General features: G+C 34.2%; 1 pseudogene; it reads right to left on the reverse strand.

The window, feature by feature from the left end:
• Window positions 1–14691: 14691 nt before the first annotated feature.
• On the reverse strand, window positions 14692–16521 carry LOC116864752 (annotated as a pseudogene).
• Between the last annotated feature and the right edge of the window lie 642 nt (window positions 16522–17163).

Genomic DNA, 17163 nt, shown 5'->3' on the forward strand with positions numbered 1-17163 from the left:
CACTCTAAGTAATGTAGAAAAAAAATTTTCAAATAAGGATTGGAATTTACTTGGTTGTAGGAGAAGATGGGGCAATGAATGTCTAGAAGTAGGGATCAATGAATCAGAAAAATAGTCACTGATGAGGCCATGCAAAATACTGGTATAGGTAGATAGCTTGAAGGGAAACCCAAGAAACCATTCAAGACTCAGGATTCAGGACACTGAAGTGGTATGACATAAAAGGGGAGCTTATAGAGGCATGGAAACTACCATCTCATGGAATCTACTAACTAGAAATTGCTATCTCTGAAGCAACCACTACTACTATGTTCCTTAGTCAAACACTTGTGGTAAATCTGGAGCTGCTGTTGGTCAGCAAGGTCAGTAACCAGAAAGTTAAGTGGGGCATGCAGCAGGAAGAGAATGAGAACAAGCTGAGTTTCAAAAGGAAACATTCATTCTCTGTCATCATTTATGACCTTCACAGAGAAACTTATAAGAAAAATGGACTCTGCTTACCTTATTTCTTCCAAAATATGTGTAAGTTCCTCCAATCAGCTTACTCTGGAAAAGTAGATTCTGGAAAATGAGACAGGATGAGACAGGAGAAATAGTGCAAAGTTGATAAAACAAAAGCCAACAAATCTGATTTTGCAGGTAGCAAGATCTAATACACATGTGCCAAAATATCCTCTGTTTTGTATTGGAATTTGGCCAAACCTATGACAAAGAATAAGAGAAGATAAGAGAAAAAGAACTCCAATTCTATTTATTAATTTTTGTTTTGGTTCACACAAAAAAATTGCCTTTTATTGTCTGTTCTTTTCCTTAGGTATAATTAAATGCAATCAAGTGGGATTTATTTCAGGTATGCAAGGCTGGTTCAACACTCAAAAATCAACCAATGTAATTCATCACATTGGCAGACTAAGAAAAATCATATGATCATGTTAATAGATGTATAAAAGCATTTAACAAACTCCTACATCCATTCAGAATTAAAAACCCTCAGAAAACTAACATCATACTTAATGGTGAGAAATTAAAGTTTTAAAGAAATTAAAGTTTTTAAAGAAATTAGAGTTTTCCCATGAAGATCAGGTAACATAAAAACAAATCTCCTCTTTCACCACTCCTTTTCTTTCTTTTTTTTTAAGATTTTATTTATTTATTTGGCACAGAGAGAGAGATCACAAGTAGGCAGAGCAGCAGGCAGAGAGAGAGGGGGAAGCAGGCTCCCTGCTGAGCAGAGAGCCCGATGCAGGGCTCGATCCCAGGACCCTGGGATCATGACCTGAGTCAAAGGCAGAGGCTTTAACCCACTGAGCCACCCAGGCACCCCACACCACTCCTTTTCAACTTTGTACTGAAGTCCTTGTTAATCCAAAAGCAAGAAAAGGAAATAAAAAGTATACAGGTTGGGAAGAAAGGCACAAAACTTTGTTCATAGATGATATGATTGTCTACCTAGAAAGTCCAAAAGAATCAACAACAAGAAGTCTAGGAACAAATCAAGTGATCATGGCAAAGTATAGGATACAAGGTTAAATACAAAAGTTTATTGGTCTCCTATATGCCAGCAATGAACAAGGGGAATTTGAAATTTAAAACATAATGTGATTTACATTAGTATCTCGTAAAATGAAATGCTTATGTATAAATCTAACAAAAATATATAAGATCTGCATGAAGATAACCACAAAACTTGAAATCAAGGTACTAAAATAATGAGAAGATATTCCACATTCATGGAAAGATACAATATTGTTAAAATGTCAGATCTTCCCAACTTGAGCTATAGATTCCATGCGTTCTCATTCAAAACTCCAGAAAGTTATTTTACAAATATTGACAAACTGATCCTAAAGTTTCTATGAAATGGCAAAAGACCCAGAATAGTCAACACAATATTGAAGCTGAAGGACAAGATTCTTGGAGGACTAATGCTACCCAGCATAAGACTTACTATAAAGTTACAGTAATCAAGTGGTATGGAATTGGGAAGGGGGGAATTATAAATGGAACAGAATAGAACCCAGAAATAGATCCCCATAAATATAGTAACTAATTTTTGATAGAGCTGCAAATTGTTACAATGGAACAAAATTAGTCTTTTCAAAGTTAGTCTATTAAATGTAAAATAGGAATCTAGATAGAGACCTTACACCCTTCACAAAAATTAACTCAAAATGGATCATATATTTCAATGTAAAATGCAAAACTAGAAGATAATAAAGGAGAAAACCTAGATGGGGACCTTGGGTGTGGCAATGACTTTTTAGATACAACACCAAAGACACAATCCATGAAAGAAATATACAGATGTAATGAAAAGAAGGGGCACATGCATGCCAATGATCATAATAGCAATGTCCACAATAGCCAAATTGTGGAAGAGCCCAGATGTCCTTCAACAGATGAATGGATAATGAAGGGATAGTTCATATATACAATAGGATATTACTCAGCCATCAGAAAGAATGAATACCTACCATTTACATCGACATGGATGCAACTGGAGGGTATTAAGCTAAGTGAAATAAGTCAGTCAGAGAAAGACAATTATCATATGGTTTCACTCATGACTGGATCATAGCTCAGAGGAACATAGAGGAGGGGAGGGAAAACTGAATGGGAAGAATTCAGAGAGGGAGACAAACTATGAGAGACTCTTGACTCTGGGAAACAAACTAAGGATTGCAGAAAGGGAGGTGGGTGGGGGATGGAGTAAATGGGTGATGGGGATTAAGGAGAACATGTGATGTGATGAGCACTGGGTGTTCAACTGAACTTAAGGAGAGCATGTGATATGATGAGCACTGGGTGATTCAACTAATGAATCATTGAACACTACATCAAAAACTAATGATGTAAGGTATGTTGGTTAATTGAATTTAAATTAAGAAAGAAAGAAAGAAAAAGCTGAACTTCATTGGTTTTGAAAAAGCTCCTGTTCTGTGAAAGACAACATCCAGATAATTAGAAGTGAGATAAAATATTTCATGTCTGAGAAAGGACTGTTATCTAAAATATAAAAACAACTCTAAGAACTCAACAGTAGGAAAACACCCTGATAAAAAAATACACAAAAACCTTTGACACCTCACTAAAGAAGATATAGAGATGGGAGATAAGCATATGAGAAGATGCTCCACTTCATAAGTCATCAAGGAAATGCAAATTAAAACAACAGGATACCACTACCCACCTATTACAATGGCCAAAATCTGAAAGATTGACAATACCAAAGATGGTAAAGATGTAGAGCAACAGGAACTCTAAAACATGGCTGGTGGGCATGCAAAATAGCAAAGCTACTTTGAAAGAGAGGTTTTTGTGTTTTTTTTTTTTTTTTAACAAAACCAAATATACTTTTACCATTAAATCCACCAATTGCATCCTTCATTATTTACCCAAAGGAGTTAAAAATGTATGTTCACTAAAAAATTTGCACACAGATATTTGTGATAGCTTAATTTATAATTGCCAAAACCTGGAAGTAATAAGATGTTCTTCAGTAATTAATGGGTAAGCTATGATACACCCAGATAACAAAACATTATTTAGAGCTAAAAGAAATGAGCCATCAAGCCATGAAAAGGTGTGGAGGAACTTACAGTGCATATTACTTAGTAAAAGAAGCCAATCTGAGAAGGCTACATACTGTGATTCCAGTATGCCATTCTGGAAAAGGCAAAACTATAGAGGCAATAAATAGATCAGTGATTGCCATAGGTGGCAGAAGTTGTAAGACATATGATTAGGTAGAGCACAGAGGATTTTAGGGGAGTAAAAATACTCTCTATGTTATTATAAATGATGGGTACATGCCATTATACATTTGCTCAAACCCATAGAATATACAGTACCAGAGTGAACACTAAGGTAAACTATTTGAGTGATTATGATTTGGCAGTGTAGGTTTATCCTTGATAATAAAATATACTATTCTGATGAGTGATCATGATAATGGACCAGAGTATGCATGTGTAAGGACAGGGGGTATATGGGAAATCTCTGCACCGTCCTCTTAATTTTATTGTAAACCTGTTATTTACTCTTTTTAAGACAATTAACTTAAGAAACTAGTAAGACACATACTAGAATGATTTTGTAAAACAAATGTCCATCAAAGACCTTGTAATCAGAATACATAAAGGACTTTTATAATAAGAAGACAAACCCAATAAAAATGTTGGCAAATATTTAAACAGATTATCTCAGAAAAGAAGTTGTATGAATGTTGAATAAGCCAAGAAGCAATTATCATCATTACTGATCATCATAGAAACACAAACTGAAACTATGAGACCTCTATACACACATACACACACACACACACAGGATAGTGAAATTAAAAGAGATGGACAGAATGTGGAATGACCACATATCTTATACTTTGCTGATAAGGATTCAAAATGGTACAACCACTTTGAAAATGGCATTCATTTACCTTATGACACAACCATTCCACTTCTAGATATTTATCTAAGAAAAATTAAAACTTCTGTCCACTTGAAAATGTGTACACTAATTCTCATATTAGAATATTCACAGATCCAATAAAAGCAACCCCCCCAAATCTCCATCAAATGGTGAGTAGATAATCATACCGCTGTATATCTAAACAACAGAGTTTTACTCAGCAATAAAAAGGAGTAAAATATTAATACAATCGGCAACATGGATGAATCTTGAAAATATTACACAAAATAAAAGAAGTTGAATAAAAAAAAGATTATGGATTGTAAATAAAATTCTAAGAAAGGTAAAATGATAGTAACAAACAGATCGGTAATTCCTTGGGGCTGGGTCTTTGAAAAGTAAATTCATTTCAAAGGCAAAAAAGAAAACATTTTATGGTGTAGGGACTTTTCTTTGATTGTAGTGGTGTTTATAGAGTTACCAAAATTCAACAAGCTTTACACACAGTGGTAAATTGTATTGTGTGTAATAATACTTTACTGAACAAAAGAGGGATAAAAGCCCAAAGATCAATATATTTCACCACATTAACACAGAAAGGACATGAAAAATAGCATTACGTGATAGAAAGACTAACCAATTAGTAATGGAAGAGAATTGCAGCTACCACAAAATGAGAATGAACAAAAATTACAACAAACATCATATTTAATGGTGAAATATTGTCACATAGCCTCAGATTGAGAACAAACAAGGACAACAATTATTACCACTTTTAATCATTTTTATTATACTGTAGACCAAAAAGTTAAGGGAAAGAAATGAAAAAAATATGGATTAGAAGGAAGAAATAAAACTCATTATTTACAGATTTAATAGCTGAATACATGGGAAATCCAAAACATTGTATAAACTATTAGAATAAATAAGTGAATTTACCAAGGCCATTGAATACAAGCCAATATACAGAAAGCAACTGCAGATACTCCCTTCTGCCAAAACGAAGCAAACCTACTCCCTTAGCTCCTCCCTCACATCACTTAAAAACATAAATTAAAAAAAAGACAAGCAATTAAAAAAAAAAAAAAAAAAAACCCTGAACATAACACAGCAAATTTAGACAGGGTCTGAAAAGATACAAAGAAGAAGGCAAACAGGCTAAGGATCTTGAGATGTAGGGATGACAGAGATGTGAGTTTCCTGCTCAGTTTTTGTCTCCCATATATCCCAGACAGGCCACTGTAGAAGCCTCTAGAAGCCTCTAACCTGGAACAACCAACAAGGAGTAGGGGGGAGGAAGCACTAGTTAAAGCTTATTCCTTTCTAGCCAAAATGCCAGGAAAGGGATGACCTAACAATAGAAAATTTTTTTTTTCACAATACCCACCCTCCTCCAGCATAATGCTGAAGAAAAAACAAAACAAAACAAAACGTTTCTTCTTCCTGTGATTCCAGTAGAGCTGAAAAGAGTTGATCGTTCATCTCAACCGCCTGCAGGTGAAATGAGGTAAGGATACTCCTATTCCTGCACTTAATCCAGTTTGCAGGATGTTACTGCCAGGTCCCCTGATGGGATAATATTAGCAGGGCTGAGCTAGAAGCTGGTCTATCTCTGACATGTCTTTCCTTTTAACTCTTCTTCCAAATTAGACTTAGAAAGGCTCAGCAGGGAGCTGATCTTCCATTTCCTGTCTGAAAAAAGCAGGAGGCTCCAATTTGCCTGCAGGGGTAGTGTTAGTGGGGGGAAGTTCCCATGGTGAGTAGAACCTTCACCTCCACTTAGCAAAAATAAGGCAGGGGAAGGTGGCAGAAGGTGAAGTAGTAAGCAATCTTTTTTCATCCTTTTCCTCTTGGTGTGTCAAGAGAGTAGAGTAGGGAACTGAGCTTCTGCCCCCAACTTACAGCAGGAAGCAGATGTGAGTAAGCCTTCCACTTTCCCTCTCACTGGTGCCAATGGAGTCCAGTGGGAAAGTAAACACACTCTCGTTCAGCCCTAACAATATACAGAGCAGGGATATTCTTGCCTAAAATAAGCATTAAATAAGAGATGGAGTCTATAATATTATTCAAAAATTACAAGATACAATTAAAAATCATTTCTCATATTAAGAACTAGGGAAATCACACCATGAGTGAGAAGAGACAATGAATAAATGCCAATACCAAATTGAATCAGATATTGCAATTATCAGGGAAAAGTATCCATCATAAAATAGCTCTAACAAGTAATTACAAATTATAATGAAACAACTTTTTTTTTTCATTAAAGAAAGGGAAAATCTCAGCAAGAAATGGGAGTTATATAAAAAGGAAATAAATGACAATTATAAAACTGAAAAATACAATAACCAAATTAAGGTAAAGGACTTAAAAGGAAATGAGTTTTTTAACACTTCATTTGAATGGTAAAGCTTCAATAACAGTAGACTTTGGTAATATATATCTATATATATATACACACATAATAATATATTATATAAATATATAATATTATATAAATATATTATTATATTATATATTGAATATAATAAATATATTAAATATATTAAATAATATATTAAATATAATAATATAATTATATATATATATGTATATATAAAACTACTTAAAGAACCAATAGTAAACTATGAAACTATGCTGGGCAATATATTCAAGAATACTATTAAAAAACAATATTAAATCCTAAATATGTCCAAGGAAACCACAGGAAGTTAAGAAATGCTAAACAAAAATGAGAGAGAGGATGAAAAATGAGAAACAGAAAGCAAATAATGGTAGACTTTAGCACTAACCTAACAAAATATATTTAAGTGGTCTAAATACATCAATTTAAAGAAAGAGATTGGCAGAGTAGATAAGAAAATATTATTCAACAACATTCTATCTACAAAACTCACTTCAAACTAAACTAGTTAGTGTGAAGGTAAAAGGATAGAAAAATATAAAACATGCCAACCTTAATGGAAAAAAAAAAAAAAGCAGGGGTGACCTTATATAGTACAAAAAGTAGACCTCAAAGGAAAGAAGATTAACAGAGATAAAGAGGACCATTACATAAAGATAAAAGGATCACTCTACCAGGAAGACAACAACTCTAAAAGCATAAACACAAAATAACAAGCCCTCAAAATATGTGAAGCAAAAACTGATAAAGCATATTGAAAAAATGCAAAATTATAGATGGAGATTTCAACGTCCACCTGTTAGCCCCTGATAGAACTTATAGACAGCAAATCAGCAATGATACAGATCTCAACACCATCAACCAACAGATCTCAATCAACACATAGAGAATATTCCACCCAGTATCAGAATACGCATTTTTTTCAAGCATCTGTGGAGCATATACAATGACATATTCTGGACCATAAAACAAAATCAATAGATGGTTCAGTTGGTTAGGCACTGGACTCTTGATTTTGGCTCAGGTCATGATCTCAGGGTCATAAGACCAAGCCCTGAGTATAGCTCTACGCTCAGAAGGGAGTTTGCTTCTCTTCTTCTCCCTCTCCCTCTGCCCCTCAATCAACTCTCATGCATGTGGGCTCTCTCTCTCTCTAAAATAAAATAAAATTAAACCTCTAAAAATTTGATATAAGGCAGAATATGTAATTTGAGTGGAATAGAGTCAACTGGAAATCAATAACAAAAAGCAACAGAATCTCAAAACGCTTGAAAATTATACAGCATACTTCTAAAAAACACATGCATCAATGAAGTGATCACAAAGGAAATTTAAAAACTAGAGAGGACTAAATGAAAATGAAAATACAACTTATCAAAATAATGAGATACAGCTAAAACAGTGCAGAAAGGGAAATTTATACCAATAAATACCTACATTGGAAAATTCTCAAATTAATCATTAAAGTCACTACCTTAAAAAATGAGACAAATAAGAGGAGAATAAACCTGGAGGTTGGGGAATAAAAGAAATAATAATAGAAACTAATGATATTGAAAATAGGAAAATAACTTTAAAAATCCAAAAAAATGAAGAGCTGATTCTACAGAAAAAGTAAGAAAATTGATACAACTCTAGCAGTTCTGTCACATATAAGCAGAAAGAAGATTCAAATCTTAACATCAAGAATGAAACGGGATATCACTATAGGCCCTACAACCATTATAAATGAGAAAATACAATAACAACTTCATTCTCATACATTTGACAACTTAGAATTTGGACCAATTCTTAGAAAACTACAAACTACCAAAACTCAACCAAGATGAGATTATCTGAAGAGTCTTCTTATAAACATTAAGAAATTGAATATTAAAATTGAATACTTCCAAAGCTCTTCAAAAGAAATCTCCAGATACAAGATTTCAAGGAAAATTTTACCATTCAAAGATCAGTTAGTATCAATTTTACAAATTTTCTTTCAGAAGAGAAGATGAGGGAATACTTCTACTCATTTTATGAGGCTAGTATTTCTCTGATCCCAAACTAAACACAGATGGTACCAAGAAAAAGAAACAAATAAAAAAACAAAGAAAGAAAAACAAAACCACTGACTTAGATGGAAATATAAACAAATCAAATCCCACTATATGTAGAAAGAATGATACAAAATTACCAAATGGGATTTTATCCAAATATGTAAGTCTTGATCAGTATTCAAAATTAATCAGTATAATCCATCATATCAATAGATGTACAAGGAAGAATCATATAAACATAATAACTGATACATAACAAGCATTTGCTAGAATCTAAGAAGCACTCATAATAAACTCTCGGAAGCTAGGATTAGAGGAGAACTTCTTCAACTTGATATTGATAAAGATCATGAACAAAAAACAAAAAAAACATACTGCTGGCATTAAACTTAATGAGTAAGTCTGTGTGTTTTCTCTCTGAGATCAGGAAAAAGGCCAAAATATCTCCTCTACCACTCTTTTTCAGTATAATATTGGAGATTCTAGCCAATGCATATGGGAACTAAAAGAAATAAAAGGCATTCATATTGTAAAGGAACACATAAAACTCTCCTTATTTGAAAATGACATTTTCTACATAGAAAATCCCAAGGAATATTAAAAATGAACAAACAGGAGTGTCTGGGTGGCTCCGTTGGTTAAGTATATCACTTTGGCTCAGGACATGATCCTAGAGTCCTGGGATGGAGACCTGAGGGGAATCTGCTTCTCCCGTGGACTGCCCTCCCCCAACCTGGGCTCTCTTTCTCTCTCAAATAATAAATAAAATCATCACAAAAATGAACAAACAAAAATCTCCTAGAACTAGTAAGTCAGTCCAGCAACTTCACAGGATGGAAAATCATACTTCTACAATACAATAACATATAATAACATATAATAATAAAATAAAATAGGCATGTGGGGAAGAAATTCAAATTGTAACATGATTTTCAATCACTCCAAATAAAATAAAACAAAATACTTAGGTATACATTTAACATGTACAGAACTTGAATGCCAAAAAATTCAAAATGCCGATGATATAAAAAAAACCCTAAAAAAATGTCGAGGCATAATGTATTAATGGATTACGAGACTTAAAATAACAAAGATATTTATCTTCTGAAATTGGTCTGTAGGTTTTAAACAATTTCTATGAAAATTGCAGACTGTTTTTAGTACACATAGACTAGCTTACACTAAAATTTATTTGGAAAGAAATAGGTTCTAGGCTCTAGAATAAAAATTTTGAAAAAGTGAAGATGGACTGCTTTATCTGATATTTAGTATTATAATACAACTATATTAATCAAGACAATAGAGTGGTAGTGGAACAATAGATACATAGATGAATGTAACTGTACAGAAAGCCCAGAAGTGCCCAACCAATTCCAACAAAGGTGTAAAAGCAAATCAGTGGAAAAAGGATAGGCTTTTTAACATATGATGCTAAAGAAACCAGTATCTACAGGCAGAAGGAAGGTAGGAAGGAAGGAAGGGAGGGAGAAAGGAAGGAGTTTAAAAAATAAACAAACTTGATCTAAAATTTACACCTGGGCGTCTGGGTGGCTCAGTGTGTTAAAGCCTCTGCCTTCAGCTCAGGTCATGATCCCAGGGTCCTGGGATCGAGTGCCGCATCGGGCTCTCTCCTCAACAGGGAGCCTGCTTCCTCCTCTCTCTCTGCCTGTCTCTCTGCCTACTTTTGATCTCTGTCTGTCAAATAAATAAATAAAAATCTTTAAAAAAATAAATAAAATAAAATTTACACCTTATAGAAACATTAATTTAGAATATAGACTCTAATATGAAACTATAAAACTTTCAGAAAAAGTAAATCTTTGGAATGTAAAGAATATTTACATCTGACACTAAAGCCTTATTCTGTTAAAAAAATAATAAACTGAAACTTGTAAAAATGTTAAAAATAAAACTTTTGCTATGTAGAAGACATTTATAGAATTATAATAAAAAAGCTACAGACTAGATAATTATATATGTAAATTGCGTATCTGATAAAAGGCTAGTAAATTGATTACATAAAGAATTCTCAGAACTCAAATGTAAAAAAAATAAACAATCTAATCACAAAATGGGCAAAGGACATAAAGGCAACTTTCACTGAAGAGGATATACAGATAGCAAATAAGCACACAAAAAGATGTTAAACATCATTATCCACTAGGGAAATGCAAAATAAATCACAATGACAAATCATTAGACAACTATTAAACTGGTGACAAAACCAAATGCTTGCAAGGATGTAGGCAAACTGAGTCATTCATATGTTGCTGGTGGGAATGTAAAAATGATACAGCCACCCTGCAAAATAGATTTATGAGTTTTATAAAGTAAATATGCAAATATCATATGACCCAGCAATTGCACTCTTGGACATTTATCTTAGGGAAATAAAAACTTAAAAAATCATGTAAAAACCTGTATAGCAATGTTCAATAGCAGTTTTTTGTTTGTTTGTTTGTTTGTTTTGTTTTGTTTGTTTTTTGTAATAATCCTAAATGGGAAATATCTCCAATGTCTTACAGTGGAATAATGGCTAAACAATTATAGTACATCCATACCATGCAATGCTGCTCAAGCAACAATATAATAATAATAATAATAACAAATTATTGATAGGTACAATGACTTGGATGAACTTGGAAATTATGCTAAATGGAATACCAAGTAAACAAGGATTAGATCATACACTGTATGATTCCGTTTATATGGCCTTCTTAAAGTGAAAATGTCATTAATGTAGAACAGATTATTTGTTGCCAGGAGTAAAAGATGGTAAGAAGAAGGGAAGTAGATTTGGCTGTAAAGGATAACACAGGGAGGGATCTTTGTGGTGACATCACTCTTATATACTTTCATTGTAAAAATGTCAGTATTTTGATGGTGATATTGTAGTAGTTTTGCAAGAATTCCTTTGGGGAAAACTGGGTAAATAGTACACTGGAATTCTCTGTATTATTTCTTACAAATGGAATTGATCTAAAATCATATCAAAATAAAAAGTTTCAACAACAAATAAATATTTACATTCTAAAATTATATTAGTATAATATCAATTATATTGAATACTTAAAATATCATTAAAATTTGTATAAATCAACTTCAATGGAAATTATAAAACATTATATAGAAAGATTTACAAAATCCCAAATAAATGAAGGTATATGGATTGGAAGACTCACTATTTTAAAGAAATCATTTTTTTTTCAAATCTATTGATTCAATGCAATAGCAAATGTATTTTTCAGAGATTTAGATCAATAGATTCTTTCAGATAATATCTATATATCACTATTCCCTAAAGCTGATCTAAAGCAAAGCCAATAATCAAGACCTTTCATTTTAGGGTTAAATTCAACAAAAATGTGTCATGTGTTCATCAAATCCTTATATGAAAAGTTTTGTGCCAGCATTATTGACAATTGCCAAAATTAGAAACAACACAAATGTTTATTAATAGTCAAGTGGATTTAAATGATTGTGTTTCAACCACATATTTCATGCAACTACGTGAATTAATTTCATAAATGCAATATTGAACAAAAAATCCAGGGCCCCAAAGTGCATATTGTATATTTCATATGTAGAAAGTTCAAAAAGAGGCAAAATTCATCTATATTACTAGAATTCAAAATTGGGGTTGCTTAGTGATGTTAAAAGAATAGGAGGGGTTTCTGGAATTATAATGGTTTGACTTTTATTCTGAATGTGGTTGTATTTACCTGATGTAATGTATTTGGGAAAATTTATCACTCTGTGCTCCTGTAATGGGTGTATTTTTGGATATATGTTATTACTTTGACAAAAATGTTTTAGTATAAAAGCTTCATGATTACATAATACAATAATTGAAATCATTATCTAATAGGTATCCCCAGGTAAAGAAATCACTGAGCTTCTTGATAGACAACTCATCAAGTTGTACACACATACATACACATACTTCATTTTATAATCCAAATTGCACCATATACTGGATAAGCTGTATCCCCCAAAATCTATAAGACTGTGGATAAGTTAAACTCTCTCTCTTTTTTTTTTTTTTTAAAGTAGGACAGCATGGAGCCCAAAACAGGGCTTGAATTGATGGCCCTGAAATTAAGACCTGAGCTGAGATCAAGAGTTGGATGCTTAACCAACTGAGCCACCGAGGGCTCCTTGTTTCTTCTTATTATTAGATTGACATCTTTAAAGTTCTCATCACTCAAAAGCTATGTTTGCAAAGCATATGATATTTATATAACTGTTTGCCTAATATTTAAAATGCAATACCTTTTCAGCTTATAATCTAAAATTTCTAATACGTAAGAGAAAACGGAAATGGTCCTGTATTTAAATTTATTTTATTGCATAACATGTTACTTTCTTTGCAGATTTGATTTAAAGGAAATGTTTATGTTCCTCAGCATGAAAGAACCATAACTACATATTAGCCAACTTGATGTGATAGTTCTCATTCTGATACAAAGCGGCTTTGTAACCTTGAATAAGTCACAAAACTTTTTTTTTTTTTTTTTTTTTTTTTTGGTCTCAACTTCCTAATGCCTTGAATGAATAATAGATCCCCTGCCACTCAAATGGCTCCTATATGGATTAAATAAGATAATGTAACTTAAAATCTGTAAAGCAGTCTATAAATGTAAATGTAGTAACTATTATTACCCTATTATTATAGGTTTTCATATCAATCTTTATTTTTCTTGATTTTAAAGGAGAGAATCTAGAATATTCATACTTACAGATAGACGCACACCCTTAATAAGGCAGTGGGATAGAAAATGTAGTATAATTTGTTTTCTTTTTTTCTACTACTGAAGCTCTGCTTTGCTCATTACCCTTCCATTACTTTCCCTTCATTTTCCTCCCATGGGGGAAATGAAGATAAACTCCTGTTGATAGTTCATGAATTTGAATTGATATATCCCGGGGCAGGGCTTTTCGATGGAATGTTCCCAGTGCTGGAACTTCTTGCCACTTGTGCTTTCAGAGAGCCCATGTTTAAACCTTCAGGCCGATATGTAAATCTGTTTTTGTTCCTCTAAACAGAAAACTTGTGGGTATTTCAAAATAGATATGCATTAAGTAAGTATTTATTCAATGTTACAGATGTTAGAAGCAAGAGACTTTCCTAGGGACAAATAAACTGAATGAGACAGCAGGGACTGAGGCTACATTTTCAAGAGCCTGGCCCTGAACAAGTGTCCACCAAGCAAAGCATAATGGAAAAGAATGTGTGCATGTGCATAGAGAATGGCTTTGAGGTACAGTCCCAAAGTGCTGAGGGGTCTTTTCTCAAAGTGTTGGGATTTCAATTGGCATTTACTTTCTTCTTAAAATCTTTACACAGTTCCCATGATCTCACAATTAGTATGTAATTTTAATATAAATGTTATATGAACACTATATAAATAAACTATTTTATAATAAAAATGCTATTTCAATACTGTTCAATATCCTTATGATAGTTTTATTCATTTATAAAAAACTACTATGCACACTATTTAAAGAATAATTAAAAGTTGGAAATTATTATATGGGCTCTACATAGTCTCTGGCTTGTAAAATATTCTATAGGCATCCCTTGTAAATATTGCAGGTTTAGTTCCAGATGATCATAATAAAGTGATATTGCAATAAAGTAAATATCACAATAAAGGAAGTCACATTATTTTTGGGTTTTCCAATGCATACAAAATTTATGTTCACACTACACTGTAGTCTAGTAAGTACTTAATACCATTATGTCTAAAAAGATGTGTGTATGTATGTGTGTGTGTGTGTATAAATTTAAAAATGCTTTATTATGAATAAGTGCTAGCCATCATCTGAGCTTTCAGTAAATCATAACTTTTTTGCTGGTGGAGGGTCTTGCCTTAATGTTGATGGCTGATGACTGATCAGGGTGATGGTTTGTGAAGGCTGCGGTGGTGTGTCAATTTCTGAAAATAAGACAATAACGTTTGCAGCATCAATTCACTTTTTTTTCTGAGGAGTGTACATTTTACAGGAAACCTTCAGTCCTCTTCAGACAGAACACAATGTCTTCAATTAAGGCTCTTATGTGGCCTACAGAGGAAACTGAGATTTTTTTATTAGGAGGAAAGGGAAGGAAAGTATGGAAAATGAGTGCTTCTTTTGCCAAAAGGAACCCCTCACCAATGCTCTTCAGTCGTTCATCAGCTTTTGCCATAGCTTTTTCAGAGAAGGCTTGTTCTGGGGGGATGGTCAGATTCACCTGCCATAATCTACTGGAATCCTTTGATGGTCTCCTTTATAGGTGCCAGCTTCTCCATATGACATATGAAAACCTCATCAACCTGGAATGGCTGAGATGAGAAGCCCTGTATTTTCCATGAACAGGACAATCAACTTGTCTTGCCCAGAAAGTTCATCCATACCCAGGATGTCAGTGATGTCCATCATTTGTAGTCCTGTGGGATCTTTTGAACCCCATGGGCAACATCATAATACTAATTTCCAACAACACTGGGATCCATGATTCGAGAAGTGTAATCCAGAGGATCCCTATCGAAGCAATAGCATTGGACAGCACAGTGGCAGCATCCAAAAGGTCAAAGGTGGTGGGAGGGCAGCCAAGTCATCAGTAGGCACATAAGTAGCCTATACAGAGGTAATAGATCACTTCACAGTGGTGGTGATTCTTTCCTACATGGTACCCATGTCAGTGGCCAGGGTAGACTGACAGCCCACAGCAGAAGAAATTATTTCCAGTAAAACAGACACCTCAGAGCCAGCCTGGGTGAAGCTAAAGGTATAATCAATAAAGAGCAGTATGACCTTCTTGGTCTCTGAAGTATTCAGCAACAGTCAGTCCATTCAGAGTTACCTAGGCATGAGCGCCAGGTGGTTCATTCATTTGGCCACACATCAGAGCTATTTGGAGGTAGTAACTTTTAAATTGATAACACCAGACTCAATCATTTCATGGTATGTCATTGCCTTCACAAGTTTTCTCACCAACACCAGCAAATACAGTGTGACTATCATGGGCTTTGATGACATTAACTATATGATCAATACCATCTTGGCAACTCCAACACCACCAAAGAGCCCAGTTTTTCCACCCTTAGCAGACGGAGTCAGCAGATCCACCACCTTGATACCAGCAACCAGAATTTCCTGCTCAACATTCACCTCTATGAACTCAGAAGTCTCAGCATGAATAGGTGTAAATTGTTTAGTTTTGATGGGACCTCCCTCACCAACAGGTTCTCCAATGGCATTCGTGATTCTTCCCAAGTTCTCAGAGCAAACAGGAATTTTGACTGGTGCACCAGAAACCAGGATTTTTGTCCTCTAACTAAGCCTTTGGTATCATCCATGGCAATACTCTTTACCATGCTCTCACCAAGTGGTGGGCCACCTCCAAAACCAGCTTGACCTCTCTGCCCTGCACTTCCAGTGCATTTAAGATGAGTGGTGTTGTTCACCAAACTGCACACCCACCACCGTACTGATGACTCCCACTATGCCCCAGTGGCAGTGCCTACCTTCAGGGAAGATGTTTGGGTGGTATAGTCTCTGGTAGGTGGGAGTGCTGCCCTGGTGGCCCACAGCAAGACCTGGACTTGGGGTAGCAGTTCTGAAGGGCCAAGTCCTTATAAGGGAATAGGCCAAGATAGCAGCCACACAACTTACAAAACCCAACATGACAGATCCTGGGTGTAGACTCCTTTTCACAAACAGTTTCTCTGTAGCATATGATACTATTTGATAGCATTTTACCCACAGTAGAATTTCTTTCAAAATTAGAGTCAATCCTTTCAAACCCTGCCACTGCTTTATCAGCTAGTAAAACTTCGAAAATTTTTGTTGTAATTTCAACAATATTCACCACATCTTCACTAAGAAGAGTTTCCATCTAAAGCAACCAACTTCTTTGATTATCCTTTAAAAAAAAAAAAAAGATTTTATTTATTTATCAGAGATACAGAAAGACAGAGAGGGGGATCATGAGCAGTGGGGAAGGGGTAAAGGGAGAAGCAGATTTCCCAGTGAGCAGGGAGCCTAATCTGGGTGATTTCTCATATGTGAAAATTTTACCATGAGGTTGCAACAATTCAGTCATATCTTCAGGCTCCACCTCTAATTCTAGTTCTATTCCTACCTCCATCATGGCGAACTTATTTCCTCCATGGAAGTCTTGAACTCCTCAGAGTCTTCCATGAGGGTCAGAAACAACTTCTTCCAAACTCCTCTTAATGTTGATATTTGGCCTCTCTCCATGAATCACAAGTGTTCTTAATGGAATCTAGAATGGTGGATCCTTTCCTAAAAGTTTTCAATTTACTT

The sequence above is a fragment of the Lontra canadensis genome, unplaced genomic scaffold, assembly GCF_010015895.1.
Source record: "Lontra canadensis isolate GAN:19392208 unplaced genomic scaffold, GSC_riverotter_1.0 scaffold6, whole genome shotgun sequence".
NCBI classification, from domain to species: domain Eukaryota; kingdom Metazoa; phylum Chordata; class Mammalia; order Carnivora; family Mustelidae; genus Lontra; species Lontra canadensis.